Source organism: Indicator indicator, chromosome 8 (assembly GCF_027791375.1).
Source record: "Indicator indicator isolate 239-I01 chromosome 8, UM_Iind_1.1, whole genome shotgun sequence".
Taxonomy (NCBI): Eukaryota; Metazoa; Chordata; class Aves; order Piciformes; family Indicatoridae; genus Indicator; species Indicator indicator.
In genome coordinates, this window is record NC_072017.1 from 13,691,403 (window position 1) to 13,699,745 (window position 8,343).

Below are 8,343 nucleotides of genomic sequence, written 5' to 3' on the forward strand. Positions count from 1 at the left end.
AGCAGCACATTCCCATTTATTTTGCAACAGGGAGAGAGGACTACACTGATGGATCTCCCATCCTTATGGTTAATCCTTGCTAATATTTCCACTGCAGACTATCAAGCCAAAACAAAATTGTAATGGTAAAGCCAACAGCAGGAGAAGATAGAGCTGTTGCAGGAGGTGCCTTCAGGAGTGCTCAGTGCTTTTTTTTTTTAATATACCTCTGAGCTAGGAGTTTTCAGTGACAAACTGCCTTTGGAAGGATTTAGGTCCCTCCCCATGCAAAATAAACCTCTAGGACTTAGTATTCATGTGGATCCAGAGTCAAGCATGTTCCAGGTATGTGCAGTATGGTGCATTTAACGGTGAATGATTACACTGTGGTAAAAAACAAACAAACAAACACCAAATTAAACTTGACAAAAGACTTCTGTAATAGCAATAAAAATTTATGTAATGTGTTTTTAAAGCTCAAGTGAACCATCAAATCAATTGGGAAAAAAGGGAGAAAATCAGTCTTTGTTATTAGACTATTGAGTATAAAAGGCAATTTAGTGCTTTCGAAGCATTTGCAGTAGCTGTAAAACAAGCACCTCTTGTTCAGTGTTCCCTGTAGCTCTCTAGCAGACCAGGCTCAATGAATTTGCTGGAGCACATTTTTTAAGCAAAAAATAATTACCAGCATACAAGATAACCAAATGACTGGATTACCAGGTTTGGTTTGAAATTCAACAGGATAAATACAGTTCAGTGCCTGCTAAACCCTCCACAGCTTGCCAGTGAACACAACCAAAGGTCCTATTACAAGAGAAAAGATCCTAATGATATAAGGGTATATTTACATTCTCAGTTATACAAGCAGAAACCAGGACCACTGAGTTATTCCAGGGATGGGCCATGATGCATGAAACCAGCAGTGATCCTTGTGAGTACTTTGTGTAATTCATTTATGTCAGCATACATGCAAGTACTGCAGAGTAAATCTTCTAATTTCATCTTAATAGAAGCATTGTGTGTACACCTCAAAAGATACTTGATCTGTAAAAGGGAAATTGGACAGCAGACCTACTTCAGGAAGCTCATTAGCTTCTGAACTACAGCTGTTTTGTTTTTTTTTTTTTTTGAGAAGTGAATCTTTCTTCCTCAGAAATGTACCTCTGAATCATTTCACATCTCATTCAAAAATCAAGTGTCTTTACTCTTGCCTTTTTTTCCCTGTATACTATGCAATGGAGGTGGGTGTATTTAAAAATCTATTCCTGAACTATGTTTTTATACAATGACTGATTGTGAGTGAGTGAATAATTCTAAGAATATGTTAGAAGATTTTAAAAAGGCATCTTTTTGTAAATACTGTTAAGACTTAAAAAACAAAACCCACCACCTCTGTAACACCTTGCCTTTCTTGTTTGATGCATCAAAGTGTGATAAACAGTGTTTGAAGCTTGTGCTGATTAATCATCAGGAAGATGAATGATAACATTGTTTAGAAATGGCAAAGTTGTCAGCATGTAAATGAGGGACATTAAATGCACCACATGAGGTGCTGTAGCTTGTGTAGGCAGTCTTTTTTTTCTATTTCAGCTTTGAACTGGCACATGTAATTCACAGCAGCAAATGGACATGACAAACCCTTTTGCTCTTGAGCCCTGGATGCTCTCTCCAGGCTCACTTCTCCAAGCCCACTGTGTTGCCATCAGTTCAGCTACATGCACAGAAGCCAGATGCATTATCACTGGTACCAGGGTTCTGTTGGTTCAGGCTTTCCAGAGCCCTCATGGTACACCCAACTTCCCAGCACAGGGTGGTGTAAATGGCAATGAGACCTCAAAAAACAACACCAAGTGCCTCAAGGACATGGTGCTCTACTCCTGCTTTAAGCTCCACAAGCAACAGTGTTCATGGAAGAGACTGATTTAATAGAAATAAGTCTCCAAACCTACTCACAGATTGCATCATGTTGGGAGGGACCCTCAAAGGTCATCTTGTCCAACCCCCCTGCAGTCAGCAGGGCACCTCCAACTGGATCAGGCTGTCCAGGGCTACATCAAGTCTGATCTTGAATGGCTCCAGGAATGGGGCCTCAACCACATCCTGTGCAACCTGTTCCACTGTTTCACCACTCTCATTGTGAAGAACTTCCTCCTTACGTCCAACCTACATCTAGCCTGCTTCAATTTAAAACCATTGCCCCTTGTCCTGTCACTACAAGCCCTTCTAAACAGTCATTCCTCAGCCTTCCTGTAGGTGGCCGTCAGCTATTGAAGGTCAGCTATTAGATCTCCCCGGAGTCTTCTCTTTTCCAGGCTGTGCAGCCCCAACTCTCTCAGCCTGTCCTCACAGGGGAGATGCTCCAGGCCTCTGATCATCTTCATGGCCTCCTCTGGACCCGCTCCAGCTGCTCCATGTCTCTCTTGTGTCGAGGACCCCAGAGCTGGACCCAGTACTCCAGGTGAGGTCTCACCACAGCAGCGCAGAGTGGCAGAATCACCCCTCTCCATCTGCTGCCCATGCTTCTCCCTCTCCCAAAAGCTGGGTGAATGACTTTGCCGGAAGAAACCCATCCCACAGCAGAGGCAGTATTTGGGGCAGGCTATAGGCTCTGTACAGAGGTCAGGCTGAAGACCACCAGGACCTTCTTGACCTCCATGTTGCCAGACTGGAGCTCCTCCATGAGGTGTAGCAGAAGGACCTACACTGTTCTTGCCACATTCTCAGGAGAATTGATCTTGTTTCCTTCCTTAACTGAGCACAGGGTTAGGGAGAGGATAGTGGAAGAGAAGCAGTGCTGATATACGAATGAGTAATTTACAGCAGAACTCCTTTTGAACTGATAGCACTGCTAAGGTCTGCCCAGAGATGCTCCTCTCATACCCAATCAGCACGTGTCCTGCAAACAGGAGGGTGCTGAGGGACTGCCTGCACAAGGACAGCAAGGAATCACTCTCAGCTGAGATGAGATGGCCATTTCCCACCTAAATAAGCTGAGCCTTTTTGTTTTATTGATGAGCTTGGCAGCTCTGTGACTGGCACAGCCAGCCAGGGCTCTGCAGATGAGACATTCAGCACCCCTTAGGATGCAGCCTGCATTGCCCACAGAATGTAGCCTCACAAGGATGCTTCCCATTGGCCTGGGCAGTTTGAAACTCTTCATTTTAGCATAATGAGTCTTTGATTACTCTGTTTCAAAATACAATTTCATCTAGATGGAAAAATGTTTTTTGTGTAGGTACTGAACCACATTTATGGTAAAGGCAAGTTTTTGCAGCGTACTCAAAAATAAGAATTGTATTTGGCTGGACACTGTAATTCTCAAGCTTCATGCAGATGTTTATAGCTGTATAAGATTATTCTCATACCATTCTAATTAGATGGATGTCACTACAGACTTGCAAACTGGTATAATGTTATCCTAAATCTGACAAGTCTGTTTCCCCTCTACCAACCCAGTTTCATCAGAAAATCACTGTGAGGTGCCAGCAGGCCTGTTGTGGTCTCTCCCTAGGCCCACCCAGCATCTGTTTGGCAGCTCCTCTAGTACAAGGCTAACACCTCCAAGCCACACCATCACACTGCAAGGCTGCCTTTTTTTCCACTGTTTCTAATGGTTTCCTGGCAGGCTGGGAAGTGTCACCCACTGGTGGTTCTAGATAAGCTTCAAGGTGGAAGACGTCCATCAGCAGCAGCATTGAAATAACAGTATTTGCTCCACCAGCTGAGCAGGCTGAGAAGAGAAAGTGGCAGCTTGGCCTTTGCCTGGGAAAGGCTCTACAGGAACTGCAAGTGGAGATTCCCCCCCACATGCTGCTTTTGTCATTGAATCATGGAATCATTTGCATTGGAAAGGACCTTTAATGGTCATCCAGTCCAACCTCCCTCCAGTGACAGGGGGTATCTTCAGCTAGACCAGGTTGCTCAAAGCCCTAACCAACATGCCCTTAAATATTTCCATGCATAGGGCAACTACTACCTCTCTGGGAAACCTGTGCAAGTGTTTCACCACCCTCACTGTAAAAATTTACTCCTTATATCTGGTGTAAATCTCCCCTCTTTTAGTTTAAAACCATTACTCTTTGTCCTATTGCAACAAGCCCTGATAAAGTGATTGTCCACACCTTTCTTAGAGGCTCCCTTTAAGTACCGAAAGGCTGCAACAGGTCTCTCTGGAGCTTTCTCCAGGCTGAAAAAACCCAAGTATCTGAGCCCATCCTCATAGGAGAGGTGTTCCAGCCCTTGGATAATTTTTGTGGCTTCCTTGACAGTTTTGTGACCCACTGTGTCCTTCTTGTGCTGAGGACTCCAGAGCTGACACTGACTCCAGAACTGACACTGACTCCAGAACTGACACTGACTCCAGAGCTGACACTGGACTCCAGAGCTGACACTGGACTCCAGAGCTGACACTGGACTCCAGCTGGTGGTCTCACCAGGGTTGAGCAGAGGGGTCAGAATCACCTCCCTCAACCTGCTGGCCCTGCTTCTTTATACGCAGCCCTGGGTGCGATTGGCCATCTGAGCTGCAGGTGTGCATTGCTGGCCCATTCCCAGCTTTCCATCCACCAGTACCCCCTAAGTCCTTCTCTGCAGGGCTGCTCTGAATCCCTTCATCACTGATAGCAGGGACTGCCCCGACCCGGCTGCAGGGCCTTCTTGAACCGCATGAGTTTCGCACAGGACCCCTTGCCCAGGTCATTCTTTTCGGCCCCGCTCGCCCGTTTCCCACCGGCAGCAGCGAGGCGGCGCCCCCCGAGCGCTGCCTTCTCAGCGCGCGGGGCTCCGGTGGGCAGTCGCCACGCGGCCGGCCGCTACTTCGGGGCGACTCCAGGCCGGCAGCGTCGCCTGCCGGCCGGCGGGCACAACACAGCCAGCGTGAGGGCCGGTGCTTTCCGCGGGCCCCTCCGCCGCTGCCGAAGGGAAACAGCAGTCCTCGGGCAAGAGCCGTGCTGGCTCCAGTAGGCGCGGCTGGGGTGGAAGAAACTGGTGAATTTTAGGAAGGAGGGTTGTAACGAGCAAAGTGACGATTGGGACTTTTCTTCCATTCTGTTTCTCAAAGCAGTTGTTTCAGTTTCTTCTGTTACCCTTCACGGCTGAGTCCTCCCCCCACACCACCAGTGCCCCTCCACAAACCTGTTTTCGTGTAATCTCCTGGGTGAGCCTACGAAGACTCTTGCTCTGCTTCTTGCCCTTAACGAGCCTTGACAGGAGTTAGCTGGACAGACTTCCAAATATGGAGGATTTGAGCTGCTTTTGTTGCTACTAAAGCCTGATCCCACTAGTGGGAAACAAAACACGGATGCAGAAGAGGAGAGCAGAGGGATGAGCAATGAGATTCCTTGCCCTATTAGTTCTCACAGCTTTGCTCAGGAGGACTCTCAGCCTTCATCATCTCAGGGGGCGCTGATTAAAGCAATTAAAGACAGCAGGGAAACACTAAGAAGGGTGGAGGAGCATGGGCTCATGTGAGGGGGATGTGGTACCTATTCCCATGCTAGCACAGATCAGGGCTTAGGTGAGCTCTAGGGAGCATGTTTCATTCCTCCCTTGGACACAGTAAATTAGTTATTTTATTATCAGGATTGTAGCAGCCTTCAGGAGCAAGGGTCATCAGCATGTGCACAGGAGCTGCCCCTGTGCCCTGTGCTGAGGTGTGGCAGGCAGCCAGCCCCCAGCATTAGCATCCTCTGTTGGGACTGAGTGGGCACCTCCCGCATGACTAATTTTCTGTGATTGCAGGAGTGGGCACTGAGGGCTCCTGAGCAGCCTTCTGCTGTTCTTGAGGAGTTGATAATAAGTGAAAACATTACTCAGCATTTATATATATCGCTTGATGAATATTAATTAAGCCTCAAAACTGGCTGGAGACACTAGCATTGCTTCCTTGCTAAATAGAAAAAGGGAGGGCAAGGCATTACTGGCTGTTGTAAAGGCTGCAAGAGTGCAGGCACGGTTTGTGGGGGATCAGCTGCAATCCCTCCTGAATGACTGGTTGACCTGCCTCTCACACTGGCTGCCTCCATGCCAGTGCTCCTGGCCATGAAAATATATATAGCTGAACCACATGTCCATAACAGGCAGTTTTAGCCTTTCTTCAGTGGTTGAATGTGCTTCTCATCCTACGGCACTAAAACAAGCGGTGCATTGGCAAACACTGTTTTGTGCTCCCCTCTTCAGGTCTCACTGACAAGATGATATTTAATATCCATGATGTGGGGAGCTTTCCAGCAAAAGAGGGATTCTGGTTTATACATAAGTAGCAAAATGCAGCCTGTAAAGGCCCAACAATTAATCACACATTTGAAGAAACAGTCATAGAGGCTGAATTTTAAATGCTTGCTGCTTCAGTTTGGACAGTGACAAATTAAGGACCATACAAAAGCAGGTGTGGCTCTTGAAGAAGCCCTCTGAGGGCAATTAAAAATGGGAAATCAGCTGGTAAGTGTGCAGATGTGACAGCTACAGCAGCTTAAGCAATGAATACAAAGAAGGGGGGTGGAGGAATTAATGGTGTAGGAGCTGAGGCAAATGAAGCAGCACTTTCTCTCCAAAGGGGGTTGCTCCATGGTGGGTGAAGTGCCTTGTCATATGGGATGGGAACAGCTGAGACAGCCACAAGGCCCCTCTGCCCTGGAGAGCTGCCCTGCACCTGCCACAGACAGGCTTCAGATGAAGCCACCACCAAAGGACCTCACAAAGTGAAGCAGCTGCTACCCTCCTGCACATCCCACAGCTTTCCCAGTGCCAAGCTGTGTTCAGTGATGTCTGGAACCAATGGCCTGGGCACCTCCAAAAATACATACAGAACCTCTTGAAGGAAAAGGCAAGGGGCTGAGATTGAGGGAGGATTTTCCCAAATCAGTTCCAATAAGACCCAGATCTGCTCCAATCCAAGAGGCAATATCCTGACAGGTTTCAAACACAGTGCTCTATCAGTCCTCATCAGTTTACTGTTCACTGTTCTGAATCAGTCAAGAAAACAGTTATTTTTCCCATTGAAAACAAAATGTAATTTGACTACATGACAAATTCTGAAGGATTTGCAGTGTACCACTAGGATTGCCATTTAGGAAGTTTTAGCAGATTTATAAATAGTGCCATGAAAATGAACTATGAATCAGTACAAGCTAGAGCTCCTCATCCTAATGGTGGGGAAAGTATACCACCATGACTGTTAGCTCAATTTCTCTGTGCTGTTCCTCTCACATACTCCTACTCTGTCTTTCTAAACACATCCAGTGGGTGTGAGGTATCCCTGGAACAGCATTTTGTAGAAATTACTGTCTACCAAAGTGCAGGCTGGAGGACTGGTCCCATTTGCCTCATCAAAGTCTGTTCTTCCAGAGCAATTTGTTGATAAGTTGATACAAATGTCTTCCCTGCTGTGAATTATATGGACTATTTCCAGGGAAAGCTGTTGGCATAGATTTCTGTAGATGACTTGTTTGTTTTTTTTTCTCCCCTCCTTGTTCATATGAGAGGATTTCTTGCACTAACATTAAGTTTTGGCATACCATAATCCTTCCAGGAAACTGACTACAACCACATTTCATTTGAGACTGCCGATAGCATGGCAGAATGGACAAGGTTTTTACCAGTTTCAACCTCTAAATAGAAGGAAAAAATCTCTATTGAAGAGCTGCTCAGCCCCTTGCCTGTTTCTGTGAAGCTATTTAAGCCACTTCTTTCTTGAAAAAAAACTTGCTTTCACTGGCCCTATTTCCAGCACTGTGTTGATGAAGCAAGAGAAATTTTCTGTGTAAAAGTTCTCTCACTGTGTTCACCTCCTCACTAGCCTCGCTGTTTGTCACCACTGTGGGTAGTGACAGCCCTAACAATGCCATCCCAGCCAGCATGCCAAACAATACAGCAGGTGGGCAGTGTCACAGTGGGAAATAGCCAGTCAGAGTGCCCCTGTGCTTGGGCATAGGTAGTCATTGTAGCATGGTGATCCTGCTTGGTCTAACAGCTTTCATGTAAGAAACTGCATCTTAAAAGTGAGTAATTTCTCTTATAAGGAGCTTGGTATTCAGGGCCTTGGCTAGAGAGGAGGGGCACAGCAGGCCTGTAACAATGCGGTCTCAAAAAACCATCCTTGCCAAAATCCTGCAAGAGTGGGAAAAAGGAGGCAACTAGAGAGAGCCATGAACACAGCTTGAGGCTGCCCTGAGCATCTGAACAGCAGCTGCAGCACAGAGACCTTCTCAGCCAGTGATTTTCTTTGTTTGATGGGACAGGAATGGACTAATTCAGAGCTGGTGGTAGGTAACCAAAGACTAAGATATAAGATCATAGAATCATAGAATAGTCTGGGTTGGAAGGGACCTCTGAAGGTCATCTAGTCCAACCCCCTCTGCAGCAAGC